This window comes from Sciurus vulgaris, assembly GCF_902686455.1.
Source record: "Sciurus vulgaris genome assembly, chromosome: 3".
In the NCBI taxonomy this organism is placed as follows: Eukaryota; Metazoa; Chordata; class Mammalia; order Rodentia; family Sciuridae; genus Sciurus; species Sciurus vulgaris.
In genome coordinates this window covers 55,304,744-55,319,377 of record NC_136463.1, presented here as the reverse complement: position 1 = coordinate 55,319,377, position 14,634 = coordinate 55,304,744, and the positions used below count along the sequence as shown (strand labels likewise).

Sequence of the window (14,634 nt, the reverse complement as noted above, 5' to 3'; positions counted from 1 at the left end):
GGTCAGTCTGGTTGCAGAATCCTGGAGGTGGGGTGCAGTCATTCTTGGGGGTCCTGGTGCTGGGGAGTCCTCAGTCTGTATGAAGGCACCAGAGGCAGGGAGTGATCGGTCAGCCTGAGGGATCCTGGAGATGGGGCTCAGTCAGTCCAGCCAGGGGTCCTACAGGGCTGGGCTATTGTCTCAAAATGGCGACAGCCATGTGTAACCAAACCTGCAGGTACTGTGACGGTGAATTTCCAGGCAACAGCAGACAGCTGGCACTCCACTGGTGGTCTGTAGTCAATTTGCTGACTGCTGTCAGACGATCAGGTGGTGAACCTGTGGTGGTGGATGTTGGATAGGTGAAAGGTAGGTGAATGACAGGCAAGAGGCATGCAAATGACAGATGATAGGCACCTGACAGTGAACAATCTGCACTCAAAAGGCATCAATATGCTGACTTTGATTTATTACTAAGGTTTAATTTCATCCTGCTTCTCATTTGCTTAACTACTATTCCAAGGAGTCTGTTTGTGGGCTCTGTGGTTTGTTTCTTATTTCCTCTCTATAAAGTATTTCTTCAAGTATTTTTGGTAGTACTGGCTTAAATTCTTTTAATTTCTGCTTCTCTTGAAATTTTTTTGTTCATAGATCCTGAAGGATAATTTAGCTGGACAAGCAATTTTGTTTGAGAGTTATTTTCTTTCAGTGTTTGAAAAACAGTTGTCCTGTATTTAAAAGTTTATGCTAAGAAATAGGACGAAATTCTAATTGATTTGCCCCTAAATATGACCTGACATTTTTGTCTTGAGGATTTTTAAATGTTGTGCTTGTTCTGTATATGAGGCATTTTAATTTCAATGTATCATTGAGAGGTTCTTTTTGATCTTGCCTATTTGGGGTTCTGGATGCATACTGTCCATCTCATTCTCAAGATTTGGGAAGTTTACTTTTATTATTTCCCTGAAGAATTTACCTATGCCATTAGCCTGCATCATAAGCCTCTTTATTTCCAATTATTCTTAAATTTGTTCTCCTAATGCTGTCCCAGAGTTCTTGTATAGTCTGATTATGGTAACTTATTTTCTTTTCTTCAATACTGTCTGAATGTTGAAGGCCAAACACTTTGTCTTCCAGCTCTGAGATTCTGTCTTCACCGTTATCTCCTCTATTAGAAAGACCTTATCTTTTGTCTCATTAAATTATGTTTTAATAAATATAATAATTAATATTTTGTTATCAAAAATAAAAAATTCAGAAATGTATTCAGGGCCCAAAAGATACTGAAATATATTCTGCATATTTTATTGTTTTCACCATCTTGCTTATTATAATCTAGTTAGTGAATGTTCAAAGAACATAAAATCAAAGAGAAAAAAAGCACCAATTATTTGTACTTTGTCACATCTAGGTCTACAGGAATGTGTATTCCAAAGTGTGAGCATTTGTGAAGATATAATTTACAAATCCTGACCAGTATTTCAAAACCTTACCAATTGTAAGCTTTACATTAATTGTTTTCACCTCAAAATCCACAAACAATCACATGTTGCACAATGATGGACGATTTTCAAAGCATCTTTGTTTGCAGTTTGTATTGTGAATTTGGGTTGAAAGGGGTTTATTTCTGAGTAACATAACCAACTATACGTTTAGATTTCTAACTCTTGCAGGTAGCAAGGGCACCAGCAGCTGTTACACATCAAGGGCCTGTTTACTGTAATCACCTCTTGACTTTTCTGTGATTCTCAGGATGAAGAATTGCAGAGTGGAACAGAAAGTATGACTAAAGCAGATGCTTTCTTTCACTAACAAAAAGACAAGTAAATTATTTGTCCCAAGTTAGTTTTAATCTTATATTTTTGGAGATCTCAGTGCCAAGTATTATTCCAGAACCTCCACTTGCAAGTATGTAATTAGCAGTTCTAAGTTATTCTCTGTAATAAGATTTACCTTTGGTTTCCTGGTACTTAATTACAGTGTGTCTTGATGTGGGTACTTTGCTAGTATCCTGCTTGGAGATCTCTAAACTTCTTGGGAAATTCTCAGTCAAAATGTTTTTTTTTTTTCTGCTTTATTTTCTGTCTGTTTTCCTGTAGTATTCTAATTACAAATATGTTACACCATTTGATATTGTCACACAGATCTTTGATGCATTGCCTTTTTTTCTTTCCCTTATTTGTTTGTTTGTTTGTTTTTTCCTTTCTCCCTTCCCTTTCTCTTTCCTCCTCTTCCTCCTTCTCCTTCTCCTCCTTCTTCTTCTTCATCCCTCTCGCTTCCTTCTTTCTTTCTTTCTTTCTTTCTTTCCCTTCTTTCCCTTCTTTCCATTCTCCCCTTCTTTCATTCTGGGGAATGAATGCAGGCACACACTCTACAACTGAGTCACATCCCATTTCTTTTTATTTTTTGATACAGGATCTTGGTAATTTGTTCGTTCTGGCCTTGAATTTACAATCTTTCTGTTTCAGCCTCCTAAGTCACTGGGGATTATAGGCATGCACCACCATACCCAGTTCTGTTTATATATATATATATATATATATTTTAGTTTGAGTAATTCCTATTGACCTATCTTCAAGTTCACTGAAATTTTTCCTCAGTCATTATCTACTGTTGAGCTAATTTTAAAGGCATTCTTTATTTCTATTTATGTCTTCTCTATTTCTAAGTATTGCTATTTGATTCTTTCTTATTCTTTCCATATCTCTGCTAAAGTTTCCCAAATGCTAAAGTTTCACACACTATTTATTTATTTATTTATTTTTCACATAAGGGAGTTTATTAAGCAAACAGTGTCTTTCTGCAGGGTAAGAGAGAAAATTAGAGGAAAAGAGAAAGGAAAGAGAAAGGACATGCACAAGAAAGAGTGTGAGAGGCTCTTTCCATGGGGCAATCCAAGATGGGGGACTAGAGGGTGACTGCATCTCCAGTCATTCCAGAACCCAGGATTCAAGAAAGAGAGGCATTGAGAGGCTCAGACTAAAATAGAGCCAGGGGGTGAGTCTCCCCCACTGGGTGACACTTGGCCTGGGTGGCAGGCCCGGATAGGAGCAGCTTATCAGAGCAGGGCAGGGCAGTTAGAGTCTTCCCCAGGTAGCCCTGTTCACTCTGGCGGTGGGCTCCGCCCACATGGCCAGCTTCTCCAACTTCTCGGAGCAGGCCCCCCAGTGAGAGCCTTTCTGTGCAGAACCAGCTCCAAGTCCCAGAGCCAGTGCGGTGAACTCCGGCCCGCAGGCAGCTTCAGGGACAAGGACGGGGCAGCCAGGGACTTCCCCAAGCAGCCAGGCTCCCTCCAGCGGGAGGCACTTTTCAAGGCTAGTTTCTCAGAGCAGACCACCCAGTGAGAGCCTTTCTACACAGAGCCAGCCACAAGTCCCCGAGCCAGCAGAGAGCTGCGACTTGCCGACAGCCTCTGGGACCAGGGCAGGGAAGCCAGAGACTTCTCCAGGCGGCTCTGCCCACTCCAGTCACAGGTTCTTTCCGTGGGGGGGATCCAAGATGGTGGAATAGAGGGTGACTGCATCTCCTGTCACTCCAGAACCCAGGATTCAAGAAGGGGAGGCATTGAGAGACTTGGACTAAAATAGAGCAACAGGGTGAGTCTCCCCCACCAGGTGAAGCTCGGCCTGGGCGGCAGGCCTGCAAAGGGGCAGCTTATCAGAGCAGGGCAAGGAAGCTAGAGTCTTCCCCAGGTAGCCCTGCTCACTCTGGCGGTGGGTTCCTCCCACACGGCCAGCTTCTCGGAGCAGGACCCCCAGTGAGAGCCTTTCCGCACACTGCCAGCTCCAAGTCCCAGAGCCAGTAGCGGGCTAGGGACAGCTTTCTTCGGAAGCACTGCATTATCAAGTTACTCCAAGACTTCAGGCTACTGAAGGCTGGGAGGTGATACACTGGAAATCTACAGGGACACTATAAGTCAATAGAGGAAATCTGCAATATCTCAGAGTCTCACTGATATCTGACCAATATGAGAAACAAGGGAAGAAAATGTCCCAAACAAACCTAGATACTATATCAATAAAACCCAATGACAGCACAGCAGAAGAAATGTCAGAAAGGGAGTTCAGAATGTACATAATCAAAATAATCAGGGAAGCAAATGAGGAGATGAAAGAGCAAATGCAGGCATTGAAGGAGGAGATGAAAGAGCAAATGCAGGCATTAAATGATCGCACCAATCAACAGTTAAAAGAGCAAATACAGGAAGCAAGAGATCATTTCAATGAAGAGTTAGAGATACTGAAAAAAAAACAAACAAACAGAAATCCTTGAAATGAAGGAAACAATCAACCAAGTTAAAAACTCCATAGAAAGCATAACCAATAGGATAGAACACCTGGAAGACAGAACCACAGACATTGAAGAAAAAATATTTAATCTTGAAAACAAAGTTGACCAAACAGAAAAGATGGTAAGAAATCATGAACAGAATCTACAAGAATTATGGGATATCATGAAAAGGCCAAATTTAAGAATTATTGGGATTGAGGAAGGCTTAGAGAAACAAACCAAAGGAATGAACAACCTAGTCAATGAAATAATATCAGAAAATTTCCCAAATCTGAAGAATGAAATGGAAAACCAGGTACAAGAGGCTTACAGGACTCCATATATACAAAATTACAACAGACCCACACCAAGGCACATTATTATGAAAATACCTAATATACAAAATAAAGACAGAATATTAAAAGCTGTGAGAGAAAACAACCAAATTACATTCAGGGGGAAACCAATAAGAATATCAGTAGATTTTTCAATCCAGACCCTAAAAGCTAGAAGGACCTGGAACAACATTTACCAAGCCCTGAAAGAAAACAGATGCCAACCAAGAATCTTATACCCAGCAAAACTTACTTTCAGATTTGACGATGAAATAAGATCCCTCCATGATAAACAAAAGCTAAAGGAATTTACAAAAAGAAAGCCAGCATTACAGAACATTCTCAGCAAAATATTCCATGAGGAACAGATGAAAAACAACGATGCAAATCAGCAATGGAGGAACTAGCCTAAAGGAATAGCCAAATAAAGGAGAAACCAAATCATGTCAATAAACAAAAATGAGTCAAATGAATGGGAATACAAATCATATCACAATAATAACCCTGAATGTTAATGGCCTGAATTCATCAATCAAAAGACATAGACTGGCAGATTGAATTAAAAAGAAAAATCCAACAGTATGCTGCCTGCAAGAGACTCATCCCATAGAAGGAGATACCCATAGACTAAAGGTGAAAGGATGGGAAAAAACATACCATGCACACGGACTCAGCAAAAAAGCTGGAGTTTCCATCCTCATTTCAGATAATGTGGACTTCAAGCCAAAGTTAGTCAGAAGGGATAAAGAAAGACATTACATACTGCTTAAGGGAAGCATAAATCAGCAAGACATAACAATCATAAATATCTATGCCCCGAACATTGGCTCATCCATGTACATCAAACAAATCCTTCTCAATTCCAGAAATCAGATAGACCACAACACAATAATACTAGGCAATTTTAACACACCTCTCTCACCACTGGACAGATCTTCCAAACAAAAATTGAACAAAGAAACCATAGATCTCAATAAAACAATCAACAATTTAGACTTAACTGACTTATATAGAATATACCATCCAACAAAGAACAAATACACTTTCTTCTCAGAAGCACATGGATCCTTATATAAAATAGACCATATTTTATGCCACAAAGCTACTGTTAGCAAATACAAGAAGATAGAGATACTACCTTGTACTCTATCAGATCATTTAGAAATAAATGACAGAATAAAAAAAGGAAACTTCTCCAATACCTGGAGATTAAATAATACACTATTATATGATGAATGGATAACAGAAGACATCAGGAGGGAAATAAAAAAATTCTTAGAAGTAAATGAGAACAAAGACACATCATATCAAAATCTCTGGGACACTATGAAAGCAGTAGTTAGAGGAAGATTTATTTCATGGGGTGCATTCAACAAAAGAAGTAGAAATCAACAAATAAATGACTTAACAATACAGCTCAAAGCCCTAGAGAAAGAAGAGCAGACCAACACCAAAAGTAGTAGAAGACAGGAAATAGTTAAAATCAGAGCCAAAATCAACGAAATTGAAACAAAGGAAACAATCAGAAAATTTAACAAAATAAATAGTTGGTTAATTGAAAAAATAAACAAAATTGATAAACCCTTAGCCACACTAACAAAGAGAAAGAGGGAGAAAACTCAAATTACTAAAATTCGGAATGAACAAGGAAATATCACAACAGACATGAGTGAAATACAAAACATAATTAGAAGCTATTTTGAAAATCTATACTCCAACAAAATAGAAAACCTCGAAGACATCAACAGGTTTTAGAGACATATGAATTACCTAAACTGAACGAGGAGGACATACACAACTTAAATAAATCAATTTCAAGCAATGAAATAGAAAAGGTCATCAAAAGCCTACTAACAAGGAAAAGTCTGGGACCAGATGGGTTCTCAGCCAAGTTCTACAAAACCTTTAAAGAAGAGCTCATTCCAATACTCCTCAAAGTATTCCATGAAATAGAACAGGAGGGAACCCTTCCAAACTCATTCTATGAAGCCAATATCACCCTGATACCTAAACCAGACAGAGACAGTTTGAGGAAAGAAAATGTCAGACCAATATCCTTAATGAACATCGACGCAAAAATTAAAAACAAAATTTTAGCAAATCATATACAAAAATATATTAAAAAGATAGTGCACCACGATCAAGTGGGTTTTATCCCAGGGATGCTAGGTTGGTTCAACATCTGGAAATCAATAAATGTCATTCACCATATCAACAGACTTAAAGTTAAGAATCACATGATTATTTTAATAGATGCAGAAAAAGCATTTGATAAAATACAGCATCCCTTCATGCTCAAAACACTAGAAAAAATTGGGGTAGTGGGAACATTCTTAAACATTGTAAAGGCCATCTACGCTAAGCCCATGACCAATATCATTCTAAATGGTGAAAAACTGAAAGCATTCCCCCTAAAAACTGGAACAAGGCAGGGATGCCCTCTTTCACCACTTCTATTCAACATCGTCCTTGAGACTCTAGCCAGAGCAATTAGACAAACCAAAGAAATTAAAGGGATACAAATTGGAAAAGAACAACTCAAACTATCCCTGTTCACTGATGACATGATTATATATTTAGAGGAACCTGGAAATTCCACCAGAAAACTTTTAGAACTCATAAGTGAATTCAGTAAAGTAGCAGGTTACAAGATCAATGCTCATAAATCCAATGCATTTTTATACGTTTTTATAAATAAGTGATGAATTTTCAGAAAGAGAAGTTAGGAAAACCACCCCATTCACAATAGCCACGAAAAAAATAAAATACTTGGGAATCAATCTCACAAAAGAGGTGAAATACCTCTACAATGAGAACTACAGAACTGTAAAGAAAGAAATTAAAGAAAACCTTAGAAGAAGGAGAGATCTCCCATGTTCTTGGATAGGAAGAATTAATATTGTCAAAATGGCCATACTACCTAAAGTGCTATAAAGATTCAATGCAATTCCAATTAAAATCCCAATGATGTACCTTACAGAAATTCATCTGGAAGAATAAAAAACCCAGAATAGCTAAAGCAAACCTCAGTAGAAAGAGCGAAGCAGGGGTATCCGCCATACCAGATCTTCAACTCTATTACAAACAATAGTAACAAAAACGACATGGTATTGGTACCAAAATAGACAGGTAGATCAATGGTACAGAATAGAGGACACGGACACAAACCCAAATAAATACAATTTTCTCATACTAGACAAAGGGACCAAAAATATGCAATGGAGAAAAGATAGCCTCTTCAACAAATGGTGCTGGGAAAACTGGAAATTCATATGCAGCAGAATGAAATTAAACCCCTATCACTCACCCTGCACAAAACTCAACTCAAAATGGATCAAGGACCTCGGAATCAGACCAGAGACCCTGCATCTTATAGAAGAAAAAGTAGATCCAAATCTTCAACTTTTCAGCTTAGGATCAGACTTCCTTAACAGGACTCCCATAGCACAAAAAATAAAGCAAGAATCAATAACTGGGATAGATTCAAACTAAAAAGCTTTCTCTCAGCAATGGAAACTATCAGTAATGTGAAGAGAGAGCCTACAGAGTGGGAGAATATCTTTGCCACTCATACTTCAGATAGAGCACTAATTTTCAGAATTTATAAAGAACTCAAAAAACTCTACACCAAGAATACAAATAATCCAATCAACAAATGGGCTAAGGAAATGAACAGACACCTCACAGAAGAAGATCTACAAGCAATCAACAGATATATGAAAAAATGTTCAACCTCTCTAGTAATAAGAGAAATGCAAATCAAAACTACACTACAATTCCATCTCACCCCCATTAGAATGGCGATTATCAAGAACACAAGCAACAATAGGTGTTGGCGAGGATGTGGGGAAAAAGGTACACTCATACATTGCTGTTGGGGTTGCAAATTAGTGCAGCCACTCTGGAAAGCAGTGTGGAGATTTCCTCAGAAAGCTTGGAATGGAACCACCATTTGACCCAGGTATCCCACTCCTTGGCCTATACCCAAAGGACTTAAAATCAGCATACTACAGAGATACAGCCACATCAATGTTCACTGCTGCTCAATTCACAATAGCCATATTGTGGAACCAACCTAGATGCCCTTCAGTTGATAAATGGATAAAGAAACCGTGGTATATATATACAATGGAATATTACTCAGCCATGAAGAATGATAAAATTATGGTATTTGCAGGCAAATGGATGAAATTGGAGAATATCATGCTAAGTGAGATAAGCCAATCTCAAAAAACTAAAGGACGAATGATCTTGCTGATAAGTGGATGAGGACATATAATGGGGGGTGGGAGGGGTTAGTGTTAGGGTTAGGGTTAAGTTTAGGGTTAGGGATAAGGGGGTGGTAAGAATGGAGGAAGGAAGGACTGTATAGAGGGAAAAGAGGGGTGGGAGAGGTGGGGAGAAGGGAAAAACATAACAGAATGAATCAAACAACATTAGCCTATGTAAATTTATGATTACACAAATGGTATGCCTTGACTCCATGTACAAATAAACAACATGTATCCCATTTGTTTACAATTAAAAACAAAAAGAATGAAAGAGTGTGAAAACCAGGAGGAGAACGAAAGTGAGTCAGGGGGAGAGAAAGGAAGAGTTATTCATGTTTTACACAGCATATTTGTCATACTTATTTTTAAATTCTCTACTTGACAGTTCAGACATCTATTACTTGTTTAGTTCCTTGAGAGCTCATTGTTTTTTGTTTATTTGTGTGACCTGCCTTTTGTTATTGGAAGACAGAGACTATATGTAGTACAGTAGAGACTAAGGTAAATAGTTGATTTTTGGTTCTGGAAATAGGTACACCTCATCTGCTAAACCATTAGTGTGCACATGTGCAAATGCATGCAGTGAATAAATCTAGTCATGAGGTAGGTTGGGTGCGTTGTTATTGTTTCTTAAAATAAAACTGTATTTTGAGATCATTATGATTAACATGTAGAAATAATACAGAGAGATTGGATGTTTCCTTTACTAGTTTCCTCCAATGGCAACACCTTCCAGAGCTATAGTACACCATTACAACCTGAATATTAATATTGACACAGATACAGACACAGATTACAGATTTCCATCATCTCAAAGATACCTCTTATGTCCTTTTATAGCTATATTATAAAATTTTGTTTATAAAGGTATATATGAAAATTGTGTACATGTAACAAATGGATGTTATATAAATAAGACAAAATGTTCCCTGCATGTTTGTCTTATGTTTATATCTTCACAGCAGGCTGAGATCCTGCTCACAAGTTCTCTACCACCATGCTAAACTCAAGTTTTTATACATCCAATTATTTAAACACAGACCCCCCTTTATTTAGCCATTTAGAATCTGCCTACTTTGAAAATCCCTAGAAACTTCACCTAATGTCTATTAGCAAAATGAGATAAACCCAAGGACTCTAAAAGATCACAAACTACTGCTGCCTTCAGTGCTGGGTCCTAGACACTCCCTCATTCTAATGAATGACATCACCCAGAGACCTAAATCCCCTGTCCTCTGATTCCCCATTCCCCTGGGCATTCCCTAACCCTCCTTCTGTGGAATAGCCTCCATGCTGTTGCCTTCCACAGGTCTCATGCTGTAAGGGATTACAGCCTCCCCAACTGTTCCTCTCCCCCAAAGCAAACCTGTGAAAGCATTGTTCAAACAAAGCTTACTGTGTATTGATGCCCCCTTGAGGTCCTTTCTTTTCTCTTTATCCATCCTGAAATCTCTGAAACTCACTGCACACTCCAACTTCCTTCCTGTCCTTTAGGCGGGCAATCACAAATTTCTTCTTCTTAAACCCTGGCAATCACCAATCTGCTTTCCATTTTCATGTTTTGTCATTTCAGGAATGCTATATAAATGGAACCCTACAATATGTAGCCTTTTGGGATTGCTTTTTTTGTGGAGAGTGAATGAGTCCCATCAGTTGCAATACCTTCAAGTAGACATGCACTGGTTGCAGTTAAAAAATAAAAAAAGTAAGATGTGTTGTGAGCTGATCCTATGGTGTTGGCAAAAGCCAAACCTGGGAAATGCTCCTTGCCAAAAGGTGACGATGTTAACAGCCTTGACACTTGGCTCTGATGTTAACAGTTATAAGAAATTCCAGTTCAATAGGATTCCTGGGTGCAACAGGATAATAGCAGGATGTTCCTAGTACTGTAATAGTAGGATAGCTGAAAAAAATGTTTCTAGCTTGGTAACTTTTTAGTGAACAAAGATTTTTTAAAATTCATATTTATTGTAAACAAATGGGATACATCTTGTTTCTCTATTTGTGCATGAAGTAGAGGCATACTGTTTTTGTAATCATATGTTTACCTAGGATAATAGTTTTTTATTCATTCTGTTATTTTTTTCTCCCCCCCCACCCCTCCCATCCATCTTATCCCTCTATACAGTCCCTCCTTCCTCCATTCTTGGCCCCCTCCCACCCCCAAAGAAGATTCTTGACAACTCACAAACATTGAGCAATTTATAATGCCCCTGTAGTTTAATTTCCTGATTATAAGACCCTATAAAATCAACTTTCAGAGTTAGTGTGGAGTTACTGTTCCTCCATCAAAGGCAGTGTCCCACTTGGCCTCAGCTTTGCTTAAAAATGTCTTCTTTGTCTGTGTTTTTCTCCATCTCCTGTCACCCCTGCTCAGATCCTTTGTTGATGCTGCATGGGTCATGGCACCTTTTCCCTAGTTTCAAAATCAACACATTTCTTGCTTGTGCCAGGAATGCAATGTCCTGTATTCACTTTATTAGAATGTGTCTAGGAGTTGCGTTTGCAGCAAGAAACTTGAGGATGAGAGGTTGTTCTCCCAGACACAGAACAAACTGCTATTACTTACTACAAAAGGGGTGAATTCCCCAAACTCATGGTCCTCTCCTGTAACACAGCTCCTCTAGGCCCATCTGTGTCACCCCATGGAACTCAGAGTTCAGGAGGAGCTGATGTGAACATGAAGTGATTGTCATTACTTTTCTGTAAATAATTAAATCCTTTTCCTCTGAACCAAGAGTCTTGTGTCTTTTGTCAGCCTCTTCCAACTGGTAATGGGCTAACACATTAGTGAATCCATTAGCTTATACGTAGGTAAAATCCCAGCCCCTTCCACCCACCTAATTGTTCACACTTTGTACCCACAATATTGGTAAAAAGTAAAAAGTGATAAATCCTAAAGAACATTTTGATACCATGTTATAACCTTTTTGGAAAACAAATTCATAACGTGAGCATAAAATATATGGATACCATATTACTCAGTAATCCCATTTTTGAGAACCTATAATATAAAAGTGCTGCATATCCAGAATATCTATGTGTAAATATATGCGTGTGTGTGTGTGGACACACACACAGTGCTTTAAAGATTTCATCATGGTTATAACTACTCATAACACCACAAAAATCCATCAAGAGAATCCTAAAAGTTAGTGAAAAGAATGATGAGATCCTACCTAATGGTCTGAATATTTCTGTCATGAAGTTATTGCCCATCAAGGATTGTTATTGTATCATGTCCTATGAAAAGCAAGTTCCAAGAAAAAAAAATTTAATGTTAACTCATGTTTATGGGAGAAATCATCAAAACAACATATTAGTAATTCTATAAATAAGAAGGAGTGGAAATAAGGAGTCAAAATGGACTACTGACATTAATGACTTCTCTTGGGGTGGGTATCAAGGATAGAAAATAAAAGGAGAAAATAAAAAATCATTACTTTCTAAGTGGATCAACATATAAAATCATATTATAGTGAATACTATCATCTCCCCCTGAACTCTTCATTGCCCCTCAAAAGGAGCCTTCCCCTACCAACATGGCCAATCCCACGCCCTGCCACAGGCAGACCTGGTAGAGAAAGGAAGGTGGGTACAGTTGATAGGAGAACGAGGTAAGGCTGTAAAGAACAGACATTGGCACCCTCGATCCTTTCAAAAATGCTGACCTATGCTTGAGTAGCATAGGTGATACTGAATGTATCAAAACAGGAGAGGAAGAAGAGAGGCCTGGAAAGAAACTCCAGTGGATTCGCCCTGTCCCCACTCCCCTTCTTCATGCCCACTCACTTTGCCCCTCACCGTCCTCAAAGCCCCTCTTCTCCAAAGAGAGGAGCAGCCATTCCCACCGCCACACAGGAATAATTGCCTGTCTGGGGTGGGGACCTGAAACACCCCAATCCTACAGTGGGCGGACACGCAAAACCCTGCTTTATTAAGCTGGGAACTGGTCCTACAGGCAACACAGTGAAAACAGGCCGCCTTGGCCTTTCCCAAAGCCTATTAAAGGACAAACTATTCCTGAGGCAGCAGGACAGGGACTCCATGGGCCCTTACCGCATGTGCATGGCCACTGGGGCCTGAATTTTCTCAGGGTAGCACAACCGCCTCCTGCTGTGGCTGGTTGGGTGCACCAGGAGGCAGAGCTGGAGCTGCAGCTGCGACCTAGGAGGGGCGAGGTCAGCCAGTGGGGAACGAGGACACCAGCCATCAGCTAGGCTAGGATCTCAGAGCAAGGAGGGCGAGCAGCAGGAGGCTGGGGGCAAGTTACAGCATGACAGCGCTGACAGCATTGGGAGAAAGGGTTTGCGGAGAGGTGGGTAGTGTCAGAATTCCGTGTTAGGCTCAACCTCTTTTTCTGCGACCCGGTCCTGGTGGCCTCCAACTCCCAAATGGCCCCAGAGTCAGTGTAACTATACCACCAGCTGTCAGCCCTGAAGCTCCTCCAAGCATCATCCTGGTTTTGACAGCTCAGTGAATGATGATGCTCCACCCACAGTTCAAGTCACTGCTGGCAGCGCACTGCAGACTCCTGCTTGCTGGTGCTGAGGTGGGTCATAACCGAGATCCCTGGGGCAGGTCGTGTAGGGGAGGGAGGGAGGTGATGCTGTCTTCGGAGGCCCGGGTAAACTGACATTTCACAAAGGGTTGCCTCAGCGCTCAGAACGGCCTCTCCGGGTTCCTTGTGCTAAGTCTGGCTGGTCGGGTCACCACAGTAGGAAGAGGTTGTCCTGGACATTCCAGTGGATCTGGGGCCGCGGCAGTTCCGGAAGCTGCGCAAACAGCACCTACTGGTGGACGGCGCGTGGTTCTGCAAGCGCATCACAGTGCACAGTCCCAGAACCGGCATAGAGACCATGTTCCTGTGCTACCACAGGCGTCCTGAGCCTGCACGAGGGCACTAGTGAGCCAGCAGCATTGGGGAAGTGGGAGCAAGGCCTCCTCAGGAAGTGCTGGGGGCGGCGGGGTAGGATGGGATCAGGAAGGTCAGTGATGTTTAGAGAAAGGATGGACGTGGAGGCACGTGAAGTGTAGGGATTCCGGGATGCACGACATAAAACGGGAAGAAGTTATGAAGTCCCAAAGTTTTACCAAGCATAAGTGATACTGCCAGAGAGGCTGGAGAGAGACAAGTGATCTGGAGATTCTGTCTTCCACATAGGTGAGGATAAGGAGTGGGAGATGCAGCAATGAAGGAAAACAGAAAAGCAATGTAAGAGTAGAGGATATCTCTACGTTAGGGCAGCAGCAGGTAAGGGACCCATGAAATAGAGGAGGTCAGTAACTTGTGATCAGGAGACAGCTATGGAAACAAATGACAACAATGTTGGAGTGCTGCTTTGGGTGGGATAACAGGGAATTGAGTGGAGATAACAGCAGAAGGTGGGGATGAATGAGGACTGCAAATGCTGAAATTGTTACTATGGAACAAGAGAAGAGAGATAGGGACACAATTGGCAATATGGACATGGTAAGAATGGAAACATGAAATATGTGCTTCTGAGGAGCAAGTTGAGATAAGTACACGTGAGAACAGAAACAAGTTAGGTTTATATAAACTACAGGATGGTGAGGCTGGTAGACTCTTGGGACCTTTTGTTCTCAGGCAAGATAAGAGGTTGAAGGTAATATGCACAGAAATTCTTGCCATCAGAAACAGGTGTGGGTGGAGATGGAAAAGGGTAGGGTACACAAGTAGAGCTAACATGAAGTATATCATTTGGAAACAGGGGAAGGCCAGGACAGGTGAAATGAACTGACGTAATATGTGATAATGT

The 14,634-nt window shown here is 40.4% G+C and overlaps 2 long non-coding RNA genes and 2 pseudogenes across 6 annotated transcripts in view; 1 reads left to right on the top strand and 3 right to left on the bottom strand.

Moving 5' to 3' along the window:
* LOC306656245 overlaps window positions 1–14,634 on the bottom strand; it is a 528,984-nt gene that overhangs the window by 491,731 nt on the left and 22,619 nt on the right. The window contains exon 6 of one of the 3 annotated variants that reach the window (XR_013762451.1): window positions 11,781–12,097. This is a non-coding gene — a long non-coding RNA (uncharacterized lncRNA). Of the gene's footprint in view, window positions 1–11,758; window positions 12,098–14,634 lie in introns of those variants that run through there. The other 2 variants (XR_013762452.1, XR_013762453.1) reach the window with 2 other exon arrangements.
* Window positions 1–14,634, top strand: part of LOC306656224 (polyunsaturated fatty acid lipoxygenase ALOX12-like) — a 421,309-nt pseudogene that overhangs the window by 404,001 nt on the left and 2,674 nt on the right. The window lies entirely within an intron of this gene.
* On the bottom strand, window positions 49–2,372 carry LOC306657688 (phospholipid scramblase family member 5-like; annotated as a pseudogene). Its single transcript has 2 exons — window positions 2,366–2,372; window positions 49–1,880 (listed from the first exon to the last, which is right to left on the bottom strand). The product of its transcript is annotated as a phospholipid scramblase family member 5-like (transcript).
* On the bottom strand, window positions 2,514–11,746 carry LOC306656247. The gene is made up of 2 exons (XR_013762455.1): window positions 9,138–11,746; window positions 2,514–2,855 (listed from the first exon to the last, which is right to left on the bottom strand). It is a non-coding gene; the product is annotated as an uncharacterized lncRNA (long non-coding RNA).